Source organism: Balaenoptera borealis, assembly GCF_965194805.1.
Source record: "Balaenoptera borealis genome assembly, chromosome: 11".
NCBI lineage: Eukaryota > Metazoa > Chordata > Mammalia > Artiodactyla > Balaenopteridae > Balaenoptera > Balaenoptera borealis.
The window spans coordinates 20894169-20908299 of NC_138868.1; the positions used below are offsets into that span (position 1 = coordinate 20894169).

General features: G+C 34.1%; 1 long non-coding RNA gene across 1 annotated transcript; it reads right to left on the reverse strand.

The window, feature by feature from the left end:
- Nucleotides 1–1080: 1080 nt before the first annotated feature.
- On the reverse strand, nt 1081–13402 carry LOC309606591. Its single transcript, XR_014231971.1, has 2 exons — nt 3225–13402; nt 1081–1420 (listed from the first exon to the last, which is right to left on the reverse strand). It is a non-coding gene; the product is annotated as an uncharacterized lncRNA (long non-coding RNA).
- Nucleotides 13403–14131: the final 729 nt, after the last annotated feature.

A 14131-nucleotide genomic window follows, 5' to 3' on the forward strand; every position in this document is an offset into this window, starting at 1 on the left:
GGACTTTTTATTTTGTTAAAAAAAAAAAGACACACAGATAAGCACCAAACACCAAAACATAAAAGTAAAAAAGTATTTTTATCGACACCCATAATCTGGGATGAGAATTTGACAAGTTTTTGGCTCCACCTCAGGAAACACTGGAGCTGTTTGGATATCATCACATTGAATGTTTCTACCAGCTGAGTTGCATCCATTCCTATTTCTTTTCATTTGAATGAATGTCTTAACTTGAAAATCACAATGGAAAAACATAGTAAATGTCTCATTTTATTTTGTTTGGACTCTAATATGCAACTTATGTCTCTCTTGTGAAAAGTAAACGTTATTCATTGGAAAAAATTATTGCCGTTTACCCAGATGGAAGAATTTTTGCTTCTGATAAAAGAATAAGAATACCCACATTTAAAGATATTCATTGTCATGTTTTTTTTTTTAACATCTTTATTGGAGTATAATTGCTTTACAATGGTGTGTTAGTTTCTGCTTTATAAAAAAGAGAATCAGCTATACAATGTCATGGGTCTTAAAACAGCATTTACATTCTCTACTATTTACTACTTAATCTAATTTTGATTTAAGTCAAGTTCTGGAGGATTAATACAGTTGTGATTATGTTTTTATTTAAAAACTTTGTGTTATACAACATGGCTCACTGATTGTTCTTTAAAATATTTTAAAATGTTTTGGTGGATAGTAAATATTTTCTAAAAAGTAACATAATAGTATGAAAAAAATGAAACACACACACACACAAATAAGGATATTGTTTGAAGTGGAAGAAGCATGGACCTGATAGATAGAAGTGGTTGTAAGTTTTTGATCCCAGTTTTTGATCAAGTGATTTCCCGACTCTCAGACAGTTCCCTTTTTTGTTAAACAAGGGCATTTGTCAAAGGTTCAATGTCATTCAAAAAGAGTTTCCTTTTAAATGTCCAGTTATTTTTCCCAATCTTTAATTAAAACTTAATTCACCTGTTCCACCTATACCTTGTTATCTCAACCAAAAAATTAGAATCACCGGTATCTACTCAGAGAAGATCAATGTTTACTAAAATGAACTGTCAAACATCTCATGAATATATTTTCAATTTTTAATTAATCATATACTTTTGTTCCAAAACATACTAGTCCAATATTTAGTGGCTTAACAACAACAATCATCATTTAGGTTATGATTTTGTAGTTAGGAAGTCCGGCTGGCCTCAACTGGGTTGTTCTGCTAGTTTCTTAGATAGGCTCACTCATGTGTCTGGGGTCAGCTGCCGGGTCAGATGGGGGCTCGTTTGTCTAGGATGCACCCATCTGGGATAGCTTTTCTCTCCTACACATGGTTTCTCTGACATCAAACAGCAGGGAATACCAGGTTTATTTTATTTGGCATGTGGGCTCACGGGAGCATGAACATCAAGAGCAGAAGCTGCAAGACATAAAATATAAAATGTGCTGGAAGTGACATCACATAAGCTCAGAGGAAGTCACAGACCAGTCAGGTATAAGGAATGCGGGGAAAAAAAGGAAAACAAAACTCTATTTCTTAGTGAAAGTAGCTACAAAGCATTGCAGCCGATTTGAAAACTTCTACAACAGTTATTAAGATAGGGTTATGCATGCTAAATGTCACCACGATTCAACATTAGTATGTAGGTTGAGAAATTTGGGGGGTATTTCGGGAATATATACTTGGCAGAGAATTTAGAGAGAGAATCAGTTCCAGCTAAAGTGGCTAACAATAATAAATGATTGCCCCATTGAAAGTCTGTCATGTCTTTCCTAGCTACTCCAAACAACAGTTAGTTTCAACAACTTTTACTTGTTCTGTTTAATTTAACTGCACTGTTATTGTATTTAATTGTTTAAAAATAATAGTATTACTTTCAATTCAGTAAAAATGATCATCTTCAAGTTATATTATCTTATGGGCTGAATTGTGTTCCCTCAAAATTCATTTACTGAAGTCCTAACACCCACCTCAACATGTGACTTTATTTTGTAATAAGACCTTTAAAGAAATATTTAAGGTAAACTGAGGTCACATTCAATATGACTGATCTAACATGTCTGGTGTCCTTATCAGAAGATATTAGGGCACAAGCACACACAGAGGAAAGACCATATCAAGACACAGGGAGAAGATGGCCATCTACAAATCCAAGGGCAGAAGCCTCAGAAGAAATCAATCCTGCAACACCTAGTTCTCTGATTTCTAGCCTCCAGAATTATGAGAAAATAAATTTCTGTTGTTTAAGCCAGTCGATGTACTTTTTTATGGCATCCTTAGCAAACTAATGCATGTTCTATGTAATTTAACTTCATTTTTGTTACTGGTTAGAACACTTCAAAATGTTTACTTTGAATAATTTTAATCAATTGCAGTAAAAGATATTGAAAAGTCATAGAGAAGGATGAAAAATTATAGTTAATGACAAGAAAATTAAAACTTTGAGAAAAAAATACTAGTATTATTTTTGAGTCAGTAAAGATGGCCATTTGAGATTATAAAGTGTACCTAGCACCAATAATAATATCCTATATATAAAGTTGTTTACATACATTATTTTTAATAGACACAAATGAACCATTAGACACTGTTACAATGATCTCTTGCTGCATAACAAATTACCCAAAACTTGGTGGCTGACAACAATAGTTTAGTATTAGTTTTCACACTTTTGTGGGTTGACTGGTCTCAGCTGGATAGATCTCTCTTTGGATTTTACATGGGAATGCAATGTGAAAACAACCGGGGCTGAGACCATTTGAAGGCTCAACTGGTCTTAGTTGAATGTTGTTTTCATTCTTACAACTGACATGTCAATCTTCCTTGGCCACTCTTTCTCTCCATGCAGTATCTCATCCTGTGTAAGTGGCTTTGTTTTCTCAGAGCAAGATGGTTCCAAAGTAGTCATACTCCTTACATAGTGACCAGATTCCAAGAGCTAAGAAGCGGAAGCTACCAGGCTAACTGAAGGTTCCAGCCAGAGTTGGCTCTTTGTAGGAGCAATTTCAAGTCTTACCCACTACTATATATAAAATAGATAACTAATAAGGACCTAGCATATAGCACAGGGAACTTTATTCAATACTCTGTAATCACCTATATGAGAAAAGAATCTAAAAAAGAGGGGATATATGTATAACTGATTCACTTCACTGTACAGCAGAAACTAACACAACATGGTAAATCAACTATCCTCCAATAAAAATTTTTTAAAAAGTCTTACCCATTTTCAAGAGGGTGGAAAAGGACTCTAGTTCTCAGTGGGAGTGTGGCAAGTTTACATCACAAAAAGCATGTAGGAGAGGAGATACAGCTGTAGCCCCCTTTAGAAAATAAAATGTGCCATAATCATCAACATCATTTTAATGATAAGGAGAATGAGTCTCAGACAGATTAGCTAATTTGCCCCTATGTCATAGCTAGTGGTTGGCAGAGTTGTGACTCAAACCCAGGTCCATCTAGCTCTAAGGCCCAAAGTTTTTTCAAAAACAGTGAAAATGAGTGGCTGCTATTTAAAACACACACATGTACAAACACATACACACACACCTGCAAATAAACGCACGCCTTAGGTAAATACCATTTTGGAAGTCTTATCTTTACGTCATAGTTGTCAGATACTGACTATACAAACTTTCACCATGTAATTTCCCACGTAAATATCAAAAAACCAAAAATCCCATAAGGATTTAGCTCACATTGTATGGAAAACAATCACATTAAAAATGTAAGGTGTTATTTTGACCATAATTTTCGTCATAAGTTTTAATTTGATCTTATCCTATACACTGATAAGATGGAATGATTAGTTGTAATCAATCTTTAAAAATGAGGAAGAGCCTAAACAATCCTGAGAAAGAAGAATGGAACTGGAGGAATCAGATTCCCTGACTTCAGACAATACTACAAAGCTACAATATGGTGCCGACGCCAAAACAATATGGTGCTGACACAAAAAGAGACACATAGGTCAATGGAACAGGACAGAAAGCCCAGAAATAAATCCACACACCTATGGGCAATTAATCTACAACAAAGGAGTCAAGAATATACAATGGAGAAAAGATAGTCTCTTCAATAAGTGGTGCTGGGAAAACTGCACAGCTACATGTAAAAGAATGAAATTAGAACAGTCTCTAACACCATACACAAAAATAAACTCAAAATGGATTAAAGACCTAAACGTGAGACAGGATACTATAAATCTAGACTAAAACATAGGCAGGACACACTTTAACATAAACTGCAGCAATATTTTTCTTGGATCTCCTAGAGTAATGGAAACAAAACCAAAAAACAAATGGGACCTAATGAAACTTAAAAGCTTTTGCACAGCAAAGGAAAATAAAATGAAAAGACAACTTATGGAATGGGAGAAAATACTTGCAAATGATGCGACTGACAAGGGATAAATTTCCAAAATATACAAACAGCTCATAGAGCATAATGTCAAAAAACAAACAAACAAAGCCAAACCAACCAATCAAAAAATGGGCAGAAGACATAAATAGACATTTCCTCAAAAAAAAATACAGATGGCCAACAGGCACATGAAAAGATGCCCAGTATCACTAATCATTAGAGAAATGCAAATCAAAACCAATCAATGAGGTATCACCTCACACAGGTCAGAATGGCCATCATCAAAAAATCTACAAATAATAAACGCTGGAGAGGATGTAGAGAAAGGGAATGCTCCTATACTCTTTGTGGGAATGTAAATTGGTACAGCCACTATGGAGAATAGTATGGATGTTCCTTAAAAAACTAAAAGTAAGGTTACCATATGATCCTGCAGTCCCGCTCCTGGGCATATATCTGGAGAAAAGTCTAACTCAGAAAGATACATGCACCCCAATATTCATAGCAGCACTATATACAATAGCCAAGACATGGAAACAACCTAAATGTTCATTGACAGATGAATGAAGATGTGGTATAGATATACAATGGAATATTACTCAGCCATAAAAATGAATGACATAATGCCATTTGAAGCAACATGAATGGACCCAGAGATTATCATAATAAGTGAAGTCAAACAGACAAATATCATATGGCATCATTTACATCATTTACGTTTACATCATTTACGTCATTTACTTCATAATAAGTGAAGTCAAACAGACAAATAACATATGATATCATTCCACATTTTTTAGATGTGGAATCTAAAAAAATGATACAATTGAATTTATTTACAAAACAGAAATAGACTCATGACATAGAAAACAAACTTATGGTTAACAAAGGGGAAGGGGGGAGGGATAAATTTGGAATTTGGATTTAACAGATACAGACTACTATATAAAAAATAGATAAACAACAAGGACCTACTGTATTCAGCACAGGGAACTATATTCAATATCTTGTAATAACCTGTAATGGAAAAGGATCCAAATAGGGATATAGATATATATAACTGAATCACTGTGCTATACACCTGAAACATTGTAAATTAACTATACTTCAATAAAAAAATAAAAATTAAAAAAATTAAAAAATTAAAATGAGACAGAACTGGGACATATTTAGGTTGTCTTTGTCTAATAGCACACACTCAGTTTTACATGACACGTTAAGACAATGATTTGGGCACCTTAATCTAATTAAGAGACACATCTATATACACACTCAGAAAACTGTTTTGGCAAAATAAAATAGACATAATAGTATCAAATACTACATACTTTTTGGAAGACAGACTGACCATTCTTACTAACAACCAAATATAATTTTTACTTGTTACCAAGATGGCCTTAACATGCCCCTGAGCTTGAATAAACTTTAAACAGGTATTTTCCTGGCTAGAGGCCCTGGGCTTCCTTTCCTTAGATCATTTACTTTAGAAAACTTGAAATTGTAAATTCTTTCTGTACCTCTTTAAGGTGTAAATCTTCTACAACCCAGGCATGTCTTTCTCAAGGAACTTGGAGCCATCCCCTCTTTGCAATATAATCCTCAAGAAAGATAGGGCCCCTGTCTTCTAGTTCCTGTAGAAGATTAGGAACGTAACTTCCATAACAAGCACCAATTAGCAAACACAGACTGAATCATCACATTCACCAGCCTTCCCTTTAAAGTGCTCCAGTATTTTTCCACTAGCTCACCCCAGCATTTAAAATCCTCCTGCATTTTGTTTCAGAGGAATTGAGTTCAATCTCTTGCCCCTGTTGCAATAGTCTTGAAGCCTATTGTAATGGTCTTGAAAAAAGTCTTCTCCTGTTTAACTTCATCTGGTGCAATTTTTCTTTGACACTTGAAACAAGTTTGCTGTTTGTTTGACGTGAATTTAATTAACTAGCTGTTTTCACTGGTTTCCCTTTGACATACACAACTAGAGTCCTGGGACGTTAATGTTAGTGTTCTTCGATACCAAATAGAAACAATTATTAAAGTACTTTGCAAGTATAAAAAGCATAATTTAAGTACTTCAGCAGTGATGATCATAATGATGATGATGATACCAGATAAGAAAAAAATAGTGAGACTTATATAAAGGTAAAAACACAAAATAACGCATAAATATCAATATATAATGTTTAAGGCTCCAATGCCCAACCTCTTGCAGTCTCTATGCTGTTATTTCAGACAGGTAACAAAAAACATATACATTACAGATAAGGATTAAAGGTATGGCAAATTGTTACTTATACCAATGTGTTAATGTTAAACGATCACTGGTTCTATTAATTAAAAGTGAGTTTGGGGGATTTGTTTTTAACAAAGCTTAGTGAAAGCTATATTATTAAAACTGGAGAAAATCACTTATATTCAAAGGATTATATATCTTGGGGATGACCCCAGTAATGGTGTGATTGACAAAATAACTTACAGGTTTTTTCCATTTTTGTTTAATAAAAATAAATTGTGCTTATTACAGCTTTATGCCATTGCTCTGTTGCTGGAGCTGAGGAGACATTTCTTGATAAATCCTATTTGCAGCCACTTATAGCCTTCAAAATGTGTTGGCTTGAAATTCATCATCATTTTCCTCTTCATTCCTAAATGAGGATTTTCACTGAAAATTTGGTGAAATTCCATTCTCCATTTTTGGAGTTACTGAAGCAATAAAATTAGATATTTTTCACCTGCATGTTGTTTTAGGTACAATTTTAAGTGTTTTTCTGGTGAAGGTCATTGAAGAAAGCTCTGGTGCGAACATAGTTCCAAAAGTAAAAAGATTTTTATTTGACATTTTATATATAAAACTTTCTCTATATATTTGGATTTTAAAGTTAAAACCAAAGAAAGAAACAACAAAAACAAAACGGCAATTTCTGTTTATTCTTAAATGACAGTATTTACATTTGTCTACTCTTATTTCCTGGTCTTTTTTTTAGCTCTCTTTTCTAATTGTATGTAGGATTCAGTAAGAAGTTTATGTTTTCCATTATAGTCTAAAAGAATAAATGTTTCAATACTCTTTTATCAGTTAAGCTATCTTAAAGGTAATATTCAGAGTCCAAAATAAATATATTTATGTGATATTTTTGGTAACTTTTTTCATATGAGTTAAGCCATTGTAATAGAAAGATTACATGACTTTATCTGGATTCCATGTCTAGTTCTGTTAGCCAGTAGACTTGGATCATGAAAGTAAAGAATACACTTGAAAGTAAAAATGTTTATTATTATTTTAATTTAAAAAGTGACAGCTATTTGAAAATTAGAGAAATAATAAAACAAAAATAAAATAAAATAATAAAAATCCCCCCAAATCTCTACAGCCATTCATAACAATATAAACATGTAGTATTTCCTAGGAGTATTTTAAAACACACACAAACACATACACACATACAAATCACTTGTGGTAGGCTACAAAAAAAGCCTCCCCTCCCCAAATATAACCATGTCCTGATCCTTAGAACTTGTGAATGTTACCTTACCTGGCAAAATATAAAAAAGAGGAACTTGTAGATATGTAGATTTGTTTAAATTAAGAATCTTGAGGAAATGATCCTCAGTTATCCACATGGACCTTAAATGCAATCACGTGTGTACTCTCTTATATGAAGAGGAAGGGGGGGAGTAGGCACACAGGGGAGGAGCTGATATGATATGATGATGGGGACAGAGAATCGAGTGATGTGGCCACAAGATAAGGGATGCTGATGACCACCAGAAGCTGTGAGAGGCAAGGGGCAAATGCAACCTCAGAGCTTCTGGAGGGAGTGTGGCCCTGCTGACATCTTGATTCTGACCCAGTGAAACTAATTTTGGACTCCTGGCCTCCAGAACTACAAGAATGTAAATTTATGTTGTTTTAAGCTATCAGTTTGTAGTAATTTGATACAACAGTCTACAAAACTAATACAGCACACAATTATAAACACATTGTAGATGTAATTTTGTTTTCTACCATTGTCATTTTATTTATTAGTTTATACTGCCCTTTTCCACTAGTGTATAAGTTTTACATCTATGTTATTATAGTCACTGTTACTTCTAGGTTCTTTAAAAGTTTCCCCCTCAGTTTGCCATAAAAAATTACCGTAGAATGTGTGGCTTAAACAACAGAAATGTATTTTCTCACAGTTCTTAAGGCTTAAAGGCTGAGATCAGTGTGCCAGCACAGTTGGGTTCTGGTGAGGGATCTCTGCCTAGCTTGCCTTGTTGTATCATAACATGACAGAATGAATGCGAGCTCCGGTCACTCCTCCTCTTCCTTTTCTAAATAAAATTTTGATAATATAATGTAAAATATAAATAAATAGTATAAATATAAGAAATAACTGATTAAAAATGAATGATAAATACATAATTGATTACTCATTCACTTTAAATGGTTATCTATTATTCCATGTTATAGAATATTTTTGGTATTTTCCAAATTTTTGCTACTATTATTATTGTGTTGAATATATTTATACTTAATTTATTTCCTTATTTGAAATTGCTTTCATTAGGATAAACAAGTCTTTTAGTATCTCTGCATACCAGTTTCTTCATTTGGAAAAGGTATGACTTGGACAAGATGACTTCTAAGGTCACTTCCAGCTACTGCATTCAAATTATTGTTTCTCAAGAAGTAATGGGAGAAGATGGAAATTGTAAAGTAAAAAAATATATACATTTAAAATATTTGGATAACCGGATAAAGGCTGTCAAAGGACAGTCTACTTCTCTGCTGGGTGACCAGGTGCATTGTCAATAGTTTGAAAGGAACCTTTATTTCTGAGGATAAGTCTCAGCAGTGGGCTTAAAATATTCAGTAATCCATGTTGTAAATAGACGTACTGTTATCCAGGCTTTGTTGTTCCATTGATAGAGCACAGGCAGAGTAGATTTAGCATCATTCTTAAGTGCCCTAGAATTTCCAGAATGGTAAATGAGCATTGGCTTCAACTTGAAGTAACTAGCTACATTAGCCTCTAACAAGAGTCAGCCTGTCCTTTGAAGCTTTGAAGCCAGGCACTGACTTCTCCTCTCTAGCTATGAAAGTCCTAGATGGCATCTTCTTCCCATATAAGGCTGATTTGTCTACATTGAGTCTGTTGTTTAATGTAGCCACCTGCATTAATTATTTTAGCTAGATATGCTGGATAACTTGCTGCAGCTTCTACATCAGCACTTGCTGCTTCACCTCTCACTTTTATGTTATAGAAGTGGCTTCTTTCCTTAAATCTTGTGAACCAACCTCTGCTAGCTTCCAAGTTCTTCTGCAGCTTCCTCACCTCTCACCCTTCACAGAATTGAAGAGAGTTAGGGCCTTGTTCTGGATGAGGTTTTGGCTTAAGGGAATGTTGTGGCTGGTTTGATCTTCTCTCCCATCCACTAAAACCTTCTCCATATCAGCAATAAGGCTGTTTTGCTTTCTTATCATTTTTCTGTTCACTGGAGTAGCACTTTTAATTTCCTTCAAGAACTTTTCCTTGGCATTCACAAGTTGGCTAACTGTTTGGCACAAGAGACCTAGCTTTTGAGCTATTCCAGCTTTCAACACACTTAACTTACTAAGTTTAATCATTTCTAGACTTTGATTTAAAGTGAGAGACTTTGCACTCTTCCTTTCACCTGAATGTTTAGAGGTAATTGAGGGATTTTAATTGGCTTAATTTCAATACTGTTGTGTATCAAGGAATAGAGGTCCAAGGCGAGGGAGAGAGATGGGAGAACAGCCGATCAGTGGAGCAGTCAGAACATACACAACATTTATCGATTAAGTTCGCCTCTTGTATGGGTGTGGTTTGGGGTGCCCCCAATTACAAGAGTAACATCATAGATCACCTATCACAGATCACCATAATAGAATAATAATAATGAAAAAAATCTGAAATATTGTGAGAATTACAAAATGCGATACATATGAAGTGAGCAAATGCTGTTGGAAAAGATGACTTCGATAGCCTTGCTTGACTCAGGGTTGCCCCAAACCTTCAATTTGTAAAAATTACAGCATCTGCAAAGCACAATAAAATGAGCTATCCCTGTATGTTAGTTTCCTGAGGCTGCCATAACAAAATACTACAAACTGGGTGGTTTTAATAACAGAAATTTCTTGTCTCACAGTTCTGGAGGCCAGAAGCCCAAGATCAATGCATCAGCAGGGTTGGTTACTTCTGTGGGCTGTGAGGGAAAGTCTGTTCCATTCCTCTCTCTCTGTTTCTGGTGGTCTGCTGTCAATTTTTGTCATTCTTTGGCTTGTAGATCTCTGCCTTCATCTTTAAAGACCATTCTCCCTGTGCATGAGTTTGTTTCCAAATTTCCCTCTTTTACACTTGTCATGTTGGATTAGGGATCCATGCTACTCCAGTATGACTTCATGTTAACTACATACACCTGCAATAACCCTACTTCCAAAAAACATCATATTGTGAGGCACTGGGGGTTAGGACTTCAACATAATGAGTTTTGGAAAAACACAATTCAACCCCTAATCAAAGTTTTTTTTACCTGGTTTTAGAATTCTTGTTTTTGAATCTCCAGTATGGGCAGACCTCAACAAGATAAAGAAATAGAAAAATACCAGTTATAGAATAGGAGATATTCATGGCAAGTGACAATTAATAATAACATTTAAAGACTTTATTGTTTTAGAGAAATTTTAAGTTCAAAAAGATTAAGAGGACGGTACAGAGATTTCCCACATACCCTTGCCCCACACACATGCATAATCTTCCCCATTATAAACATCTCCCATCATAGGTACATTTTTTTTTTACAATTGGTGAATCTACACCAACACCTTTTACACACACAAAGTCCACAGTTTACTTCACAGTTCACTCTTGTTGTATACTCTATGGGTTTGGACAATGTATAATGGCATGTATCTATCATTTTAATATCATACAGGGTATTTTCACTGCCCTAAAAACCTTCTGTGCTGTGCTATTCATCTTTCTCACTCCTCATCCACTGGCAATTACTGATATTTTTACTGTTTCCATAGTTCTGCCTTTTTCAGAATGTCACATAGTTGGAATCATACACTATGTAGCCTTTTCAGATTTAATTATTTCACTTAGTAATATGCGTTTAAGTTTCCTTCATGCTTTTCCATGTCTTGATAGTTCATTTATTTTTAGTGCTGAATAAAAGTCCATTGTCTGGATGTACCAGTTTATTTACTCATTCACCTACTAAAGAACATCTTTGTTGCTTCCAAGTTTTGACAGCTATGAATAAATCTGCTATAAACATCCATGTGATGTGTGAGTTTTTGTGAATGTCCCTAATACCTCCCATTGGCTTATACTCATTTCATTTCATTTCATTTATTTTCTTTCTGTTTTGTGTGTTTGTGTTGCTCCCATTCTCACCAGCATTTGGTGTCGTCAGAGTTCCAGGTTTTCACCATTCTGATAACTGTGTGGTGGTATTTTTGTTGTTTTAATTTGCATTTTTCTTATGACATATTATGTGGAGCATTTTTTCAAATGCCTATTTGCCACCTGTATATCTTCTTGGTGAGATATCCTTTAAGGTCTTGGGCTCATTTTTAAAATCTTTTTTTTTTTTGAGTTTTAGGAGCTGTTAGCATATTTTGGATAACACTCCTTTATCAGATGTGTCTTTTGCAAATATTTTCTCCAACTCTGTGGCTTGTGTTCTCATTCCCTTGACATTGTCTTTTGCAGAACAGAAGTTTTAAATTTTAATGAAGTTAAGCTTATCAATTTTTTTCTTCATGGATTGTGTCTTTGATGCTTTATCTAAAAAGTCATCACCAAACCCAAGGTCACCTAGGTTTTATCCTATGTGACATTCTAGGAATTTTGTATTTTACATTTAGATCTCCAATCCATTATGAGTTAATTTCCTTAAAAGGTGTAAGGTCTGTGTGTAGATTCTTTTTTTTTTTTGGCATAGGAACGTTCAGTTTTCCAGCACCATTTTTTTAAAGTACTAGCTTAGCTCCATTGTCTTGCCTGTGCTTCTATTTCAAAGATCAGTTGACTATATTCATCGTGGTCTATTTTTGGATTCTTTATTCTGTTCCATTGATCTGCCTATTCTTTCACCTACACCACATTGTTTTGATTACAGTAGTTTTATAGTAAGTCTTGAAGTTCAGTAGTGTCAACTCCAACTTTGTTCATCTTCAATATTGTGTTGGCTATTCTCGGTCTTTTGACTTTCCATATAAACTTTAGTATCGGTTTGTCAATATTCATAAAATAACTTGTTCCATAGATTTAGTGCAATCTCAATCAAAATCCCAGCAGGTTATTTAATTTTACACTTATCATGGAATGCTGCAGAGTTGGCATACAATTCTCCCTCAGCTCTCCAGACAATATTTGAAATTCAGAACAGATACTCTACTACAAAGCTTATTGATAAAGTTAATTAATATAAGCCAATTTAATTCAGGTCTGGTTTGAAACAAGTTCTACTTACTTCGATGCTATCATTCTTGATCTTATGAGTGTGAGTGTGTGTGTGCATATGTGTAGCTTTTAATGGTTTCTTTCTTTCTTTCTTCCCACTTACATGGTTTTGACTATAGCACACCTTTTTTTTTTTTTTTCTCCATGTTAGACCTTTTATTTTCATTCTGAGACCAGTCACCAAATCACACATCTACACATCGTTACTCTTAAAACCTGTACTTTCATTTAGTGAAATTCCTCAAGAAAGGAGAATGTCATTGTTGTTTGTTTGTTTCTGGTTTTTGTTTTTGCTAGTTTTAACTATATTCGTGACAATATTTTCTGGATTTCTCTGGTTCTACTTCTTTACCACTAGTTTCATGTAGTAGGTCTCAAAGTTTCTTAATCCTTAGTGTGTTTCAAAACCCTTAAATTTTATAGTATGCTTGAAAAAATAAAAATGCATAAAGAATGATCACGCTGGTCATCTGGTAGCTCTTCATCACTATGTGTTTCTTTGAAGTTGAACTCTACTTCCATGACTTAAGGCCTCAGGAGTCAGCTTTACCACGTTCCATTCCATATATATATATATATATATATGTTAGTTTGAACTCTCTCATCCTAACTTACCTCTTTGTCTGACATAACCATTTTATCTTAATATTCCATCCAACAAAGATTACCATAATAATAAATGATCTCATTTGTAATAAAAAATTACCATTAAATAAAATTTGAGTGCACTCATGTGAAGGATTTTCCCTAAGCAATCTTCAAACTCCTTTCTCTGTGGTATTTTCTGCAATTCATGACCATAAGTTTTCTTTAGGTTGCTTATTATAGAATTATAATACATTTCCTTTGGCCATGTTAGTAAAAATCATATTGCTAGAGTCATTCTCAACATTGCTATATGATACCATATACCACCATGAATTTCATTAACTTAGTTTTTTAGAGGACTTAGTATACAATACTTCCCTAGGGAAGTATATAGAGAGAAAGTCCTAAGAAACAGAAGTAAATAATCAGAAGTAAATGGCTTGCCCAAAATTGTTCTCACTTATTAAGCACATATAACTGTCCTCTTAAGAAACATGAAATTAAATATCTTGAATTATTACTTTAAAAAAAAACTCACTTTCTCATCATAGTTATTGTAAATACCAATAAAGTTTCCAATGAAGTAAAATATATTTTGGTTAGGTTTTATATCTCCCAGTTAAATTAAAATCTAACTATAGCCACATAGCACAACAGCCTTGCTTTTTATACCACCATCTGTATTGTCATTCACATCTCTCAC